Source organism: Chrysemys picta, chromosome 12 (assembly GCF_011386835.1).
Source record: "Chrysemys picta bellii isolate R12L10 chromosome 12, ASM1138683v2, whole genome shotgun sequence".
In the NCBI taxonomy this organism is placed as follows: domain Eukaryota; kingdom Metazoa; phylum Chordata; order Testudines; family Emydidae; genus Chrysemys; species Chrysemys picta.
Window position 1 is genome coordinate 36,480,384 of NC_088802.1, and position 15,146 is coordinate 36,495,529.

A 15,146-nucleotide genomic window follows, 5' to 3' on the forward strand; every position below is an offset into this window, starting at 1 on the left:
GATTTTAAAATAAGTTCCTCCTTCACTTACCTGCCAAGAGCTGGGCCTATAGGGTTCTGCTGCTGCTAACATCTGTTGCACTGAAGACAGTGTAAGAAACTCATCTCTGGCACTGCTTTACGTGGCATGAATGGTGTAATTGGGTGTTACAGGAAAACAACAAGCTCAGGTCTTAGCAGGTAAAAACAAAACCAGAAATTCCTTTCAGTTTCCCTTTACAATGTAAATGGAAAAAAAAAAGTGGGGACATGGGGGAATTATTCTGCAAAAAGATTGGTTTCAGGTTCAGAGTGAGTTTCTGACAGAAATTCTGATCAGTTCTTATTCCAGCCTAACCGCTTGGATCCTGCCCTGTAGTGGTGAAATTCTCTTAGCTCTGATCTCTGCCTAGTAATTGAGGGCTGGATCCTGCTCTAGCTACATTGGTGTAAATCAGAGTAACTCCCCTGAGGTGAATGAAAGAATGGAGCTGACTTCAGGGGAGTTACTCCATTTCACACCAGTGCAACACAGGGCGGAAGCTGGCCTCTTAGCTTTCCTTGGAGAAACAGGACTCTGTAAGGCTTCCCCCGTGCTGTCTCTGTGCTTCCCAGCTGGAGATGACAACAGCCCATTGAACAGTGCAGGCACCTCCCAGCATTTGCAGGGGAATTAAAGAGAGAGACTCAGACAAGGTTATTGGTTTGGAAGATGAGATGCTGCACAGCTGATCCAACCAGGGTTATTCACCAAGAGTGAGCTCCATGGGCATACCTCCAGGGGATTCCTGGTCAATGGGATAAGTTAATAATGTAACATGAATGTCAGTAATCTCTTCTGTCGCCGAGTCAGCAGACAGAGGCCTCTCCTTGATTTCACTTGGGAACGAGTGGATCCTAGCAACCCTAAAGCAGCAAAGTGGGAGGGGAGGGTTTCAAGGACTCCTTGCCTCCCGCAGAAACTGACACATCCCATCAAGGTACCCTCGGCCTGACATCGCTTGATCTGCAAATCAAATCCCAGCAGAACCCCATCTCTCTCAGGAGGCCCAGTCTAAATGGATTACAGCAACGGGCTGGTGTAGGTCTGGCTGGGACCAATGCAGTATGCTCATTTCAAAACACGTGATGGACCAAGAAGTGGAACAGATGTGGAAAATGGCTTCTGGGGGTGAAAATGAGGACAATGCTGGTCTCCTGATTCAGGAGAAGGAAACAACTCTTTTCCATGCTGCCCACTATTATTATTATTAATTATTATTTATTAATTATGTACATTAGAGTAGTGCCAATCATCCCCAATCAAACTTGGATGCCCATTATGCTAGGACTATACACATACACACAGTAATAGTTCCTGTCCCAAGGAGCTTCGAGTCTGTTAAATAAACAAGGAAGAAAAGGGAAGCAGATACACAGAGGAAAAAGATGACTTGCTTCACAGAGCAAGTTAGCAATCAAACCCAGGTCTCCTGGTTTCTAAGCCAGTATGTGATCTCCACTGGACCACACTGTTTCTCTACTATGTGTTTGAAAAAAAGAATCCTAATTGCTGATCTGCTATCAGCACCTCATCCCCAGACATCAGCATGTTGGTTTCTGACTGCACTCAGCAGTAGGCAGGAAGAATTCAGGGAGGCGAGGGTCACTTTAAAACTGTTCCACAACAATACTTCCAGCCCTCTTGAAAAAGTCAAACCTCCCCCGCTGATGGTTATTCTTTTAGCACAGCATGGCGGGTTACAATGAGGCAACTGAGCACACAAATCGAAACAGGTGGGAGCTTTCCCTGGCTATGATGGTGTGTATGGAACACAGAGGTTCCCATGGTTCTGGGCTCGCTGGTTGTTTTTTTTTTAAATGTGCTCAGAAAATGCTTGTTGAGCAAAAGTACATAATTCTCCCATGGCCTTTTCGTTGTGCTAGTGAAAGTTGTTTATTTTGTTTGATCCGTGTATTATGGCCACACAGCTGTTGTGGGAGATTACTTCTCATTTCAGAGCGATGAAAGCAGGTAGAATGTATCTGAAATAACAGAAGAGGGGGGGAGGATGAAGGTGGAGCAAACATAAGCAAAGGGATCAGATTTTCTTAAAGAATATAATAGATCATATCTCCCGCATTTCAGATCTGATAAGACAGAGAGTGAGAAACCCCATTACCCCACCCCTCCAGGACTGATCCTGCAGACTTCCTTCCCTTTCCCCATTGTGAACACTCCCACGGAAGCACAATTGAATAGTGTTGAATAGTCACACTGTGCCATGCTCACATTTCTCAGGTGCCACCAGCCTCTACTAACAAGTACCATGGGAAAGGCTGAGTTTTCCAATCCCAACCAATTGTGTGGACCCAACAAAAATCCTTGCTTAAAGGAGGAGAAGGATAGTACTTATTGTTATCCACACCAACCATCTTAAACCTTTTTAAGCATATACCTCATCAATACACACACACAAAACCTTAGTGATCATAGAAACCTCAGTGATCATAGAATCATAGAATATCAGGGTTGGAAGGGACCTCAGGAGGTCATCTAGTCCAAACTCCTGCTCAAAGCAGGACCAATCCCCAAATAGAATCATAGAATATCAGGGTTGGAAGGTACCTCAGGAGGTCACGTGTACACACCCATACACATCCATATACAAAGGAGTGGTGAAATATTGGCCCTCTGACAATAATAATAATAGCTGGCATTGATATAGCATTCTCCATGACAGAACCACAAGCACTATATATAAAGGTAGGTACGGCACAATTATCCCTATGTGACATGGGGAAAATAACGATGATGTGCCCTTCTGCTGGGTCATGTGACAGAGCTGGGACTAGCTGCTATTCTTCTGGTCCCTCTCCAGTGAATTATTCTGCTGCTCACTTGCTAAGGCCTTTTTAAACCATCTCTAAGCTTATGAGCCAGCTCTGTTATTGTCACTCCTTCCTGTTATCTGTTCGCGCTGCACTCCATGTTCTGAGCCTAAGGGAGCCAGTAGCAGTCAGTACAGGGAGAGCACATTTATATACATCAGCTGAATAATGAATATACGGTTAAGAGAAATATCTTTTTGCCTAATACATTATTATAAGTTGGGCCGTGGTATGGCAAAGAGACAGGTATAAATGATTTATACACTCCAATTCTAAGTCCTTTGTTACAGGTGTTGCAGGCATCCATTAGAGTTTATTAAATCATTTGTACCTGTCTATATGAAGTGTTATAATAATAATAATACATTGTAGATTGTTTTATTACAAGAGTGTTTTCCATTCATCATTTAGGTAACCTGGCTATATGTGCCAGTACGGAGGCCATTTGACTGGCTGCACCAGGCATTAAGAGTCCCGGGGTGTGTGGAGAACCATCTCCACAGGTGGGTGGAGCGTGGAAGCAAACTTGGTTCCGTCCCTAACACCCCCTGAGTAACTGACCACAGGCCAGGCATAAGCATTTCTAGGGTTGTAGTAACCTACTTCCCACCCTGACAAAGAGGTGAGGAACTCAGCTGCTCTGAGTCAGAATTCTTTCCCTGGGTTCCTGCTGGGGCAGAGCAGCGATGCGCTATGAAATGAATTGTTGGGTTGAGTTTGTGTGGATGTTTTCTCTGTTCTGAGGCATGAGGTAAAGAAAAGCTGACACCAAACCCAGGGAGTTTTGTAAGGAAGAAGCACATGAAACAAGGTGTGGCCCCAAACCAAAACATCACCTTTCAATATATTCTGATCCACATCCAAATTTCACAGTTTGGGCACCTCTCTATAAGAACTAGAACTGCAGCTGCAACCTCTAGCCTCCCTCCCGTATGTTAGGAAGGTTGGGATATAGATTTGGTGTTTGCACTTCAAATCACTCCCTATGAAATAGATTGGAACTATAATACTAGACGCAAGCCCCTGGAATGACAGAACACGTTTCATTGTTTAGGCTCATAACTATAGGAGTGTTCTGTGTGGTACTGAATAAGCTGGATTCAGCTTTAATGACTCTGCTAACAGGGATCCTTTACTCAGGATGCTGCACTGGCTGCTAGACTGACTAAACACAGGTTGTGCTACCTAATGTCACCACACGCAGAGTCTCCCTAAACCCTGGTTTGGACTAAGCAGACAACTGGCTGAACTGTATTGTGAACCAGAACATCAGAACTGACCCCTTTCAAGCTTTGGGGATGTTTGTAATCAGAGCTTATCCTCTGCATTTTCTGTACAAATGGTTCAAGGCTGGAAGAGGAGAGTCAAACTTCGAGAATACAGAGTTGCATCTCTGGATCTCAACTTCATAGCTCAGTCCCCTCCCTATAGAGAACAGAGACAACTGGACAGAGATTTCAATGCCAAATTCCATTCCAATGTGGATAATGAAGACATGCTGAAATAGTTCTTGACCTCCAGGCTCTTTGAGCTAATCATTTCATGCTGAGGAAGGTCAGGTGAGGGGGAAGACTTGCCTTTCCATCCTCCCTGTCTTCCTGTTATCTGTCCTCACCAGACCCATCCTTGCCCTCACATTTAAGAAGCTCCTGCAGCCTGACAACTGTTCTTTGTTTTTGTGTGGGTGTGTGCATGTGTATTTTTTCTCTCAGCTGTACCTTGTGAGAGACGATTAAGGTGTCTGAGCTGCAGTGTTTTTAACCCAGTTGTCAAGACCAATTATTTCTGATAGTGCTTGACAGGTCTTAGCTTTTCTCATGGTTTTTCAAGGGGATTTCTTTTTTTCTCTTATAATTTTAATTCAAAGAGGGCCAAGGAATGGAGCACTTGGGAGAAGAGGAAGAAAAAATACCTTCAAGAATGCTTTGGAGCAGACAGCTTCCTTTAGAGGAAGCTGATTCTCATCCCCCTCAGAAGGCTTTCTCCTGGTTAATGGAACCAGACAAGAAGCAAGCATTTCCTTTATTGAGAACAGTGATGTTTGTCTTATGGGTAGAAGAACTTATTTTGTTAACGGAAGATGTCTATGAGATTGGGAGTATCCTTTACCAGTATAGAACCAAACCTGAAAACTGAGTTTTTAAAGGAGGGCATGGAAAACTTATGAAACGCTCAGTGGAGACAGAATTCTGCTTCCCTTTTATATAATAATATATATTATTTATGCGACTCCTGTCAAGGTATCCTGGGTTTATTTGTAATAAAACTACAGTAGATCATGGCTGGCATTTTCAATAGGGTCTAAAGGAGCTAGGCACTCAACTCAATGGAAATTCCCCATAGAAAATTCCAGCCTATGGGCCAGGTCCAGCCCAGGGTTACTACTGCTTTAGAATTCTATGGCCAAGTTTATAGTGTGTGTTTGTGGGGGGAGGAAAGGGGTTGGATTGAGATACAGGACAAATTTTTCAAAAGCCCCTAAATGGGGGGAGGGGTTCAAAATTTCAAAATACCTTTTCATCCTGAGGGGTTAAAAAGTCAAAAATTCTCACAAACTAAAAATCCATTTTTTTTTGGTTCAAGTCAATCAAAATATTTCATGTCCATAATTTCAAAATGTTTAATTTAAATTCTGACCATTTTTATTTTTAAACTTCATTCCCCCATATAATTAGCTTAAATTTCTAACTGAAAAGTTATTTTGAATTGGAAAACTAGAATTTTTCCTTTAAAAAAATGTTGAAACAAACCATTTGGACAATTTTAATATATTTTTTTTAAATCAAGTTGAGAAATTCATTAAAAAAGACCCTTTCCAACAAAAAGGTTCAGTTTCAACAAATTGACATCTTCTGACCAAAAAAAAAATCTTTTTTTTTTTCCTAAAAAATTCCCAGCCACTTCTACCTAGGAATTTAGGAATGTAGGAACAAATTCAAGTTGAATGAAAAGATCAATTTTCTAACTAAACAGGTCCGGCTGTCTCAAACAGTCACCCAACACTTTCCAAGGTGCTACGGGGATCTGCTCCAAATGCCTACCAAGTTCCCTGTGAGAATCAGTTGACGCAATAAAAGCAGGATGGACAAGACCCCCCCCGCAAAAACTAAAACAAGATGGCTGGATGGCGCCAACAGACACCTGACCCTTACAGGCATCCTACCCAGTAATGTGCCAGATTTGACTCAGGACAGAACATCAAGTATGCACATAATGCATTCAGTGGCCTCCACACTGTCCAAGTGACAGCATGAGAACTAACCTCTACTTAGGAGCCTAAGTCCCATTGATGCATTTGAAATTTTTGCTGTAAATTATATGAAGGTCTAAATCAATCAGGACATGGGTAGCGGCAAAGCAGCACAATTTCCACCACTTCGGCATTCAGTGGGTCCATTGTTGCTTTCAATCACCATGGTGTCAGTGGAGCTCATTAGATCCATACTGGTATAAATGAAAGCAGAATTCAGTTTCAAGTTCATAAAAACAAAAAACAAACAAAAAACCTCTTTACTCTGCCCACCAACCTGTGTAGCCCTCCCATCCTGGACAGCAAGAGAACCTCAACCAAAGTTTTCAAGTTCGGGTTTCTAAAGCTAAGCACCTGTAGCCATCAAACAGGTCTGATTTTCAGATGTGACTTGACCAGAAGCAGGCTCAGAGGCACAGCAGTTATGTGACATTATTCTTTAAATTTTTTTTAGAAAGAAGTATATCACGCTGTATATCACAAGAGCTGGTCAGAGTGCTCTAAATTTTTAAAATATCATCTCAGTTTCAAAATTAAATTTTGAAAATTAAGGAAATAGGAAGAAGTTCAATGAAATATTCTCAATACCCCCCCCCCCCCGATATTTTTTTACTAGCTGTAGGACTGGTCGATGTTTTTGTCTACTTTTCACATTTTTGAATTTCAAAATTTTGAATGATTGAATTTTTTAAAAAGGGAAATTTTTAAAAAATCCGCAGCTTTCCTCAGCCCCATTTCTTTTCTCCCAGCTCTCCATATTGGATTACATCTGGTATGTCAAAGCTTGAGAATGTCGTACTTTCTCTCTTCTGTAAATATCAAATCCCCTCATTGTACAATGTGCATATAGAGATTCAAGAAGAGAAATATAACCATTATAAAACAAGTCATTGATTGAGCTAGAAAAGGCTCTTTGATGAGTTGGATTGTATTCCTTCCCATGGTGTTCTAAAGGCTGTACAGATGTTACACAAAAAATGGATAGGATTGAAATGGGCTGTATGCAACGTGAGAATTTCTAGTTTTATGATTTGGAGCTTTTTACATGAAAGACGTTTGTGCCCAGCTTCCATTCTGATCACACTGAAAAGACTGTTGCACAATCTGGGGAAGAAAAGTAAACTTTCTGCCTCTGCCTCTTCTCTCTGAATCTATTCAAACAGAAGAATAGATCCTTAGTAAGCCAGCATGGCTCCAATGAAGACAGCATAGGTATGCCAGTTAGAACCAGCTGAGGATCTAGCTCAAGGAGTTTTGGAACATCCAAAGAGGGCTGTTTTCCTCCCCCTCTTTGTGTTTCTTTGTACAATTTCAATCGCTGTGTATGATTTAAAGCAAAACCACCTTCTGATTCGAAATGGAGATGGTGCCAGCTTATCTCCATTTGTGCAAACAGTTGTCTGGTTCATTTGCTACAGTAGTTTCACATATCAGTAAAAAACAGTCAGCTCCAGAGTTAGGCAGACACATTTTGGTTGGCTCCAGTTGTATTTTCCTCTGGTTGTGTAAAGTTTGACTGGGGAATGGGTGCTATATGTAAAATATTGTTCATGCCACAGACCTTAAGCACTAAGGATTTGCTTTCTGGTCAGATAAGTCACCTCCACCTGGGAAATAAAGCACAGTCATTATCATTGTTTATTATTATGAATATATACTACAGTTGTACCTAGACATACTATAGTTGTACCCCCAACATAGATTGTACTCCCGTTGTGCTAGGCACTGTACATGCATGTGGTGAAAGACAATCTCTGTAGTGTGGCCTAGTGGCTAGAATACTGGAGTGGGACTCAGGAGACCTGACTTCTATTTCTGGCATTGTCACTAGCCTGCTGGGTGTCCCTGAGCAAGCTGCTGCTCCTCTCTGTGCCTTAGTTTCCCCATCTGTCAAATGGGTATAATAATACTGACCTCCTTTGCAAAGTGTTTTGAGATCTGTGGATGAAAAATGCCCTATAAAAGCTAAGTATTATTACTGAAGAACTTAGTCTATATAAGCAAGGCAGAAAAATCAAATATTACCTACAGATGAGACACAGAACACCTAAGTATTTTGTGCAGTGTCACACAGGAAGCATTGCACAGTACCAAGAACTAAAGCCAAATCCCTTGAGTCCAAGACCAGTGTCTTAATCACAAGACCCTCCCTTCTCTGTTAGAAGTGTTTCAAAAGTAACTTGGGAAGGACAACAAAACTGGGCATGTCCCCTTTTTAATTCCTCATGATGTAGGAAGAACCTCCAACTGCCAGAAGCTGGGACAGGGATGGATCACTTGATAATTACCCCCCATTCTGTTCAGTCCTTCTGAAACATCTGGCACTGGCTGGGCTAGATGGACAATTGGTTTGACCCAGCATGACCATTCTTGCGATAAGAAGCACTGAATTTTTTTTTATCTTAAAAAGTTTGTCCTTCCTGCTTCTTTATCCCTTAGAAATATTATTTTGATGGAAGTTTCTAGCATGTAGGAAAAGCAGGAAAATGGAGCTGAAATATACTATGAAGTCTAATATGGGGATTTGCCCATATATTTTCCCTCTCTGTACCCACTGGATTTCCCTGGCAGTCACAACCTACTTTCTTATTTCCAATGCCCTTGGACACAAAGACAAAATCTAATGCCAGCCTGGATTTCCTTGCATAGACGTTATCCCTCCACATTACACTTACTAACTTTCCTAGTCAGAGTGATCAGTGACAAAGGGTTTGATGAAGAGTTTTGCTCTTCTCTAAAGAACATTGTCACTGAAGGACACCTAGTACATTAGGATAAGGAAAGGTGTCACCATTCACTCTACTTGTCACTTTACATCTGGCCAGCGGAGCCAGGAATGAAATCCTGGTCCAGGAGAGCAATATTAATTTGTTAATGAATGACAAGAAAAAGCCCTATTGCGTGCAAAGTGGAGATGGGGTGGAGGGGGGGAAGGAATGAGGGGAGAGGAAGGCACTTAAATACTCAGATGTGCAGGTCACATGAATCGTTAAAGAAATAGGTGTCCCGATGCTACAATGATGAACATGGGAGAGAGAGAGAGAGAGAGATTAGATTAGATAAAATGATATTTTCAGAGCCAAATTGTAAACTATAGCTTAGTTAAGCCCTGGAACAGATTTTTAACATTTTTAACATAAAATTGAAGGAAATTTTTAAACAAAAAGCCATTTTGAATACAAAAAGTCATAGACTTTAAGGCCCGAAGGGACCATTGTGAACATCTAGTCTGACCTCCTGCACATTGTAGGCCACAGAACCTCACTCACCCACTCCTGTAATAGACCCCTAACCTCTGGCTGAGTTACTAAAGTCCTCAAATCATGATTTAAAGACTTCAAGCTACAAAGAATCCACCATTAACACATTTTGGTCGAAAATTTCACCCAGCGCAAGTCCTAAGCATGTAGAGAAGCAAAACACGTGGCTGTAACATAGTATTAAAAGCATTTTAACTTACAGTCATTATTCTAAGTAGGTTTATTGCTATAGCTGTGACATAGCCATTAACAAAACACCCAGTTATTAGGCAAACATGACATTTCTTGTAATGTAACAGCCACATCGTTAAATATTGTCTGTATGCGCCTTATCAGAGGGTTGTTAAAACTCCAGAAATTCATGTTAAAATAACTGATTGGCATTTGTTTAATATGCAACAGCGTTCAAATAAATCTCCTTTAAAAAGAGGGAATGTATCTGGGACACATAAATGACTTTTGGTGTGTGTAGAGTGTGTAGCTCTCAATGAGTAATAAATTGCTCCAGATGACTTGTTGTTATGGATGTGATATTGCATGATATTAAATTTTAAGGCATACCTTCAAAACTCTGAAACTTTATGGACTCTCATGCTTTATGTTCTTGTAATCTCAAATCCTTCATTCCGCAGACTGCAGTTTTTTGCCATATCTCCAAGATTACCATGTGTATGTATGCTTGTTTATTTTCAGCACTGTAAACTGATTTTCCCAGCCTTTCAAGTCAGTTTCCTTAATAGATATTAGTTACCACTGCGCTGGAATATAGCAGCTGTAGACCATATTTCCTAATACCTAACACTTTACATAATGATTTACTGTTCCTACATCCTGTATGCACATTAGTTAACTAATTAATCCTGCTGAGTAGCATATTAATTCTTTTTAATTTCCTACCTTACTTAAGGTGTAATATGGGTCTGAAAGTGGTCAGATGGTATCAGAAAGAAGTTTTATAGGTTGTGATTTTCAAAGTCAACTTGGGGATGCTGCCACACAACTTTGAAATTAATGGGAGTTATGTGACTAAATCCCCCAAGCTAGCATTGAAAATCTAAACCAAGATGTGCATCTTCATTTATCTGTGAACAAAGCAGCATTGTCATAGATAGTATTGTCATAGTCCCAGGATATTGGAGAGACAAGGTGGCGGAGGTAATATCTTTTATTGGACCGACTTCTATGGGTGAGAGAGACAAGCTTTCGAGCTTCCACAGAGCTCTGCTTCAGGTCTTAGTAGGTTTCCGAGACCTGAGTAGGGTTTCCCATTGGCTACAGCCAGTAGCAAAAATCCCCAATGGCCAGAGATGGGACAAGATGTGGAGGGCTCTGAGTTACTACAGAGAATTCTTTCCTGGGTATCTGCCTCATGGGTCTTGCCCAAATGCTCAGGGTCTAACTGATCCCTATATTTGAGGTTGGGAAGGAATTTCCCCCCAGGTCAGATTGGCAGAGATTCTGGGCGGTTTTCGCCTTCCTCTGCAGCGTGGGGCACAGGTCACTTGCAGGTTTAAACTAGTGTTAATGGTGGATTCTCTGTAACTTTAAGTCTTTAAACCATGATTTGAGGACTTCAGTAACTCAGCCAGAGGTTAGGGGTCTATTACAGGAGTGGATGGGTGAGGTTCTAGGCTTGCAATGTGCAGGCGGTCAGACTAGGTGGTCACAATGATCCCTTCTGACCTTAATGTCTATGAGTCTATGACCTATCTTCCATCACTCATGGAGGTGACTTTCCTACAGTGATGGAAAAAAAACCTTCTGTCACTGTCAGCCATGTGCACACGATGGAGTTATGACACCATAGCTACGGCGCCATGGCTAGGCTACTGTAGTCCCTGGAGTATAGACAAGCCCTAAGTCCTGGCTGGATTTCCAAACTAGGCATTCTCTTGCCTGTGGGGCCCACTCCAGCAGGCATGCTCAGACCATGCCTGACCCGCACAAACAGATGGGGGTGAGCAGATTGGGAATTTGGGCGACTGGCTGGTGGGTGTTTGTTCCATAGTAGTCCAGTGGTTAGGGCACTCACCTAGGCTGTAGGAGATCTTGGTTCAAGTCCCTACTCCAAATCAGGCAGAGCAGGGATTTCCCTGAGAGAGGGCCGAGCTGGCTCAGGCACTGAACTTCTGAAGAGGGCTCACGGCTGAGAATTCTGAATGGAGGGAGGTGCCTCTCTCTGGCCTAAGGCCCAGATCAGTGGGAGTTAGGTGCCTAAGTTGCTTTGTGAATCTGAGCCCCATCCTTTTCCTCTGCATTTCACTGCTACCTAGCTTAGGTGGCTCCCCATTCAGCTTGCTTGTTTCACAGAATCCCTTTCTTAGGTACCTAACTTTGGCCATACATTGTCTGTGGCGCCTGGGCACCTAACTCAGGGCTGTGAATTCCACGGGAAGCAGAGTGCCCAGAAGCTAGGCCTTGCAATGCCGAACACTGCACCACCAAAGGCCCTTTGTGAATCTAGCCCTAAGCCGTTTTTGAAAATAGGACACAGGCTCCTGAATCGCCTAGGTGCTCTTGAAAATTTTACCCAGAGTCGCTTTTCAGATTACAGTGGCTGTTTAAATAAAATACAGCTGTTTCTGGCCTTTGCCAGTGTACAGAATTTGCTTTGGTCAATGTATCACTCTTGCACACAAAATCACTCTTATTGCCTCCTAATGAGTAGATCATGCCAAATACGTTTCCCTTGCCATTGCAATAATCTGTTGCTGGTCAGACCAGACACTCCTTGCTAAGGTGTGGAGACTACTTCAAGTACTACACAATGTGTGAGGTTAAACTAGTTCTTAATAAAGCAACAATTATCATCCAGTTTGATTTATCTGTTACACTGGTAATAAATCCCAACTTACTGCGTGCCTGAATTATACTCACTCAGAATTCAAGGTCTTGCTCAGAGCAGATCAAATACTGAAAAATCTGTTTCTGAACAGTTAGCAGTATTAGGGCTGATCCACACACAAATGGTGCCCCATTTTAACTATACCAGCTTAGTTAAAGTGGTACAACACCCGCTAGTCTGGACGTAGTATTGGTATAATGGTGCTTATACTGGTATAGCTTATTCTTGTGTGGTAAGAAGAATAAGCACCAATACAAGGCACCTTTATACTGGTATCAATGCACCCACACTAGGGGCAGTACTGGAATAACTATATCAGAAAAAAAAAACCCACATAGTTATATTGGTGTAAAATCTGTGCATAATAAAGGCCTTAAACAAGAACCTGCACCATTGAAGTCAATGCGAGTTTTGCCATTAACTTCAGGGGCTAAATAGAAATCTAGCCCCCCTTTCTTATTACATGTTTGCAAACATTCATATGAGGGAAGTTTTGTTTGTAGGAATTTTGGGGCCTTCACTCAGGTTTGTTTAAGCAAGGAATGGAATTTGTGTCTGATGGAAGTAACAGTTGATACAAGATATAAAGTGGTATCGTCCAGTGAGGCTAAAAGCTACAATACCATGTGACATAGATGTCCAGTCAGAACGCTTGAATTGTGAATATTTGAGCTAAATTCTAAACTAGGATGATGCGGTGAAGCTCCACTGAAGTGGAAAGAACTGGGCTGACTTGCCCCAGCTGAAGATCTGGCCCAGTGAATTCCAGCATGGCCAGCCCTCGCTGCTGGATCACGAGCCTCACAGTATTGGGGTTTCTCTTCAAACCCCAGTGGAGATGAATCTCAGCTTTCATTTAAAAAAAAAAGTTTCCAGACCTCGTGAGTACAGAGTTTCAAAATGTGACCCCAGTGCACCCTCAAGGCTCAGATAAAAAGAAGGCAAAGCTAAAGGTCTCATAATACATTTTTTTTTAAATCTCATGGTTTTCAAGCTTACCTCATGATTTTGGGGGCCTGGCTCATGATTTTTAAATGCTCAGTGTTGCCAATTCTATCATTCAGCATTTCAAAATGATAGACTTTTGCTCTAAAATAGGCCATTTGGGGCAAGACTAGCTCTATTGTGTTGGTGGTGGGCAGTGAAAATCCACAGGGGTTTGTGAAATGTTGCCGTTTTCATGCATTTTAAATTAATACTTCAAGCTTTTTCAAATGGCAAATATTTCACATAGCCTTACCTGCAATCTGCAGGGAGGCCTGAGCAGAGAGAACACTGGGCATCCAGAACACCTGAGATCCAATCTCAGATTTGTCACTGACTCTCTGTGGCCTTGAGCCAGTCTTGTTATTATTTCTATTATGGTAGCACCCATCCAGTAACAAGGCCTTGATGGGCTGGCTCCATATAGACAAATAATCCCTAATATACTGATGGGGAGAAAGTTCTTATGGTATTTTCAGCCTGACTAGAAACTGCAAGGACCAGAAATCTCCTGAGAGAGCTTTTCTGTGCCCTGTCCAACCCAGCTTTGCAGATCTACATGATTTGGATGGTTTATAAAAAGACTGGGATAAGCAGTCAGACCTATTGATGAGTCTTTTAACCGAACCCCTGGGTGAAATTCAGGGCCAGCCCAAAGTTTCAGACTTAAGTGGGACTTAAGTAGTGCATAGTCTTCATTGTGTCTCACCTTTCGATAGGGGTGAATTCCAATCAGTATAAAATGTGCTCTGAACCACTCTGCTCCTTATTTTATGCTTTAGTTCCTTTGGCAGAACGTGAAGATGTGTTCTTTACACAGCTTGGGAGAGGTACGAATCCTCGAGAAGTGCAGAAAGGTTATCCGGCTCATTGACACCCATATTTTTGGTATCTCGATTCTCCCAGGATGGTATTAATTGTTCTTTCAATTTGAATGACAGCTATAGCACTGCTCCAACAACCCTACCAGCCAGACCATTCCAGAAATTTATGACTTTTTGCATGAAAAGTTCTACCCAGGGGCTATTTGAATTTCATTCTCCCCACCCCCTCTCTGTTCCTAATTATGCCCTTTGGTCCTTGTCATTTGTACTGTGTTAGAAATAATGTGATTGACATTACATTTTCAGAGGGGTTTCCCCCCCCTTTTTAAAGATCCTCTTCTCAACATTTTGAATGAGCCACTTATATTTAAAGGGCATCAAACTCATCTGAGTTTGAGATAACTTGCCTCTTCCCTTGGCAAGCTGGGACAAGGCAATGTATTCAGGGCAGTTTTTGACTTTGAGGATTGTTCTCCAGCCTGGAGCTGGGTGACTGCTGTGAAAAGAATAAAGCAAAATAAAGTATTTATTTTAGTACGTGCCAGAGATCAGTTTGGGGCTAGATTATGAGTTGGCTGGCATGCCCGCAGGTGAATAAGAATCTCTCTTGTACCTCTAATACAGGCTAGCCAGTTCTTGAATCCAGGTGTGCAGGAGTAAACAGGGCTACGCACCTTCTTATTCATTTACTGTGAGTCCTGAGATACTAGCATGAGCTGAAAAACACCAGCCTGCATGTGCTCCAGCAGAAAACTAAAGAGGAAGATTCCCTTACTGGGGAGATTCTCAATTTATAAAGTTTCTCATACAATATTTTCTAGTTCACACTGATTACTGGAGGACCAAGAACTCTATGAGTTCAACAATATGTGTTCAAGGTTATATCACCTCTTTATTTGGCAGTGGTGCAACTGCTTCTGGAATACTGTATCCATTTCTGTGTCCACAATTCAAGAAGGATGTTGATAAATTGAAGAGGGTTCAGAGAAGAGCCATCAGAATGATTAAAGGATTCGAAAACCTGCCTTATAATGGTAGACTCAAGGAGTTCAATCTACTTAGTTTAACAAAGAGAAGGTTAAAGGATGACTTGATTACAATCTATAAGTACCTGCATGGGAAGCAAATATTTAA

The 15,146-nt window shown here is 41.9% G+C and overlaps 1 long non-coding RNA gene across 1 annotated transcript; it reads right to left on the reverse strand.

Annotated features, from left to right (window-relative positions):
- Window positions 1-1,259: 1,259 nt before the first annotated feature.
- On the reverse strand, window positions 1,260-9,284 carry LOC135974780 (uncharacterized). Its single transcript, XR_010591865.1, has 3 exons — window positions 7,661-9,284; window positions 6,112-6,293; window positions 1,260-2,003 (listed from the first exon to the last, which is right to left on the reverse strand). It is a non-coding gene; the product is annotated as an uncharacterized LOC135974780 (long non-coding RNA).
- Window positions 9,285-15,146: the final 5,862 nt, after the last annotated feature.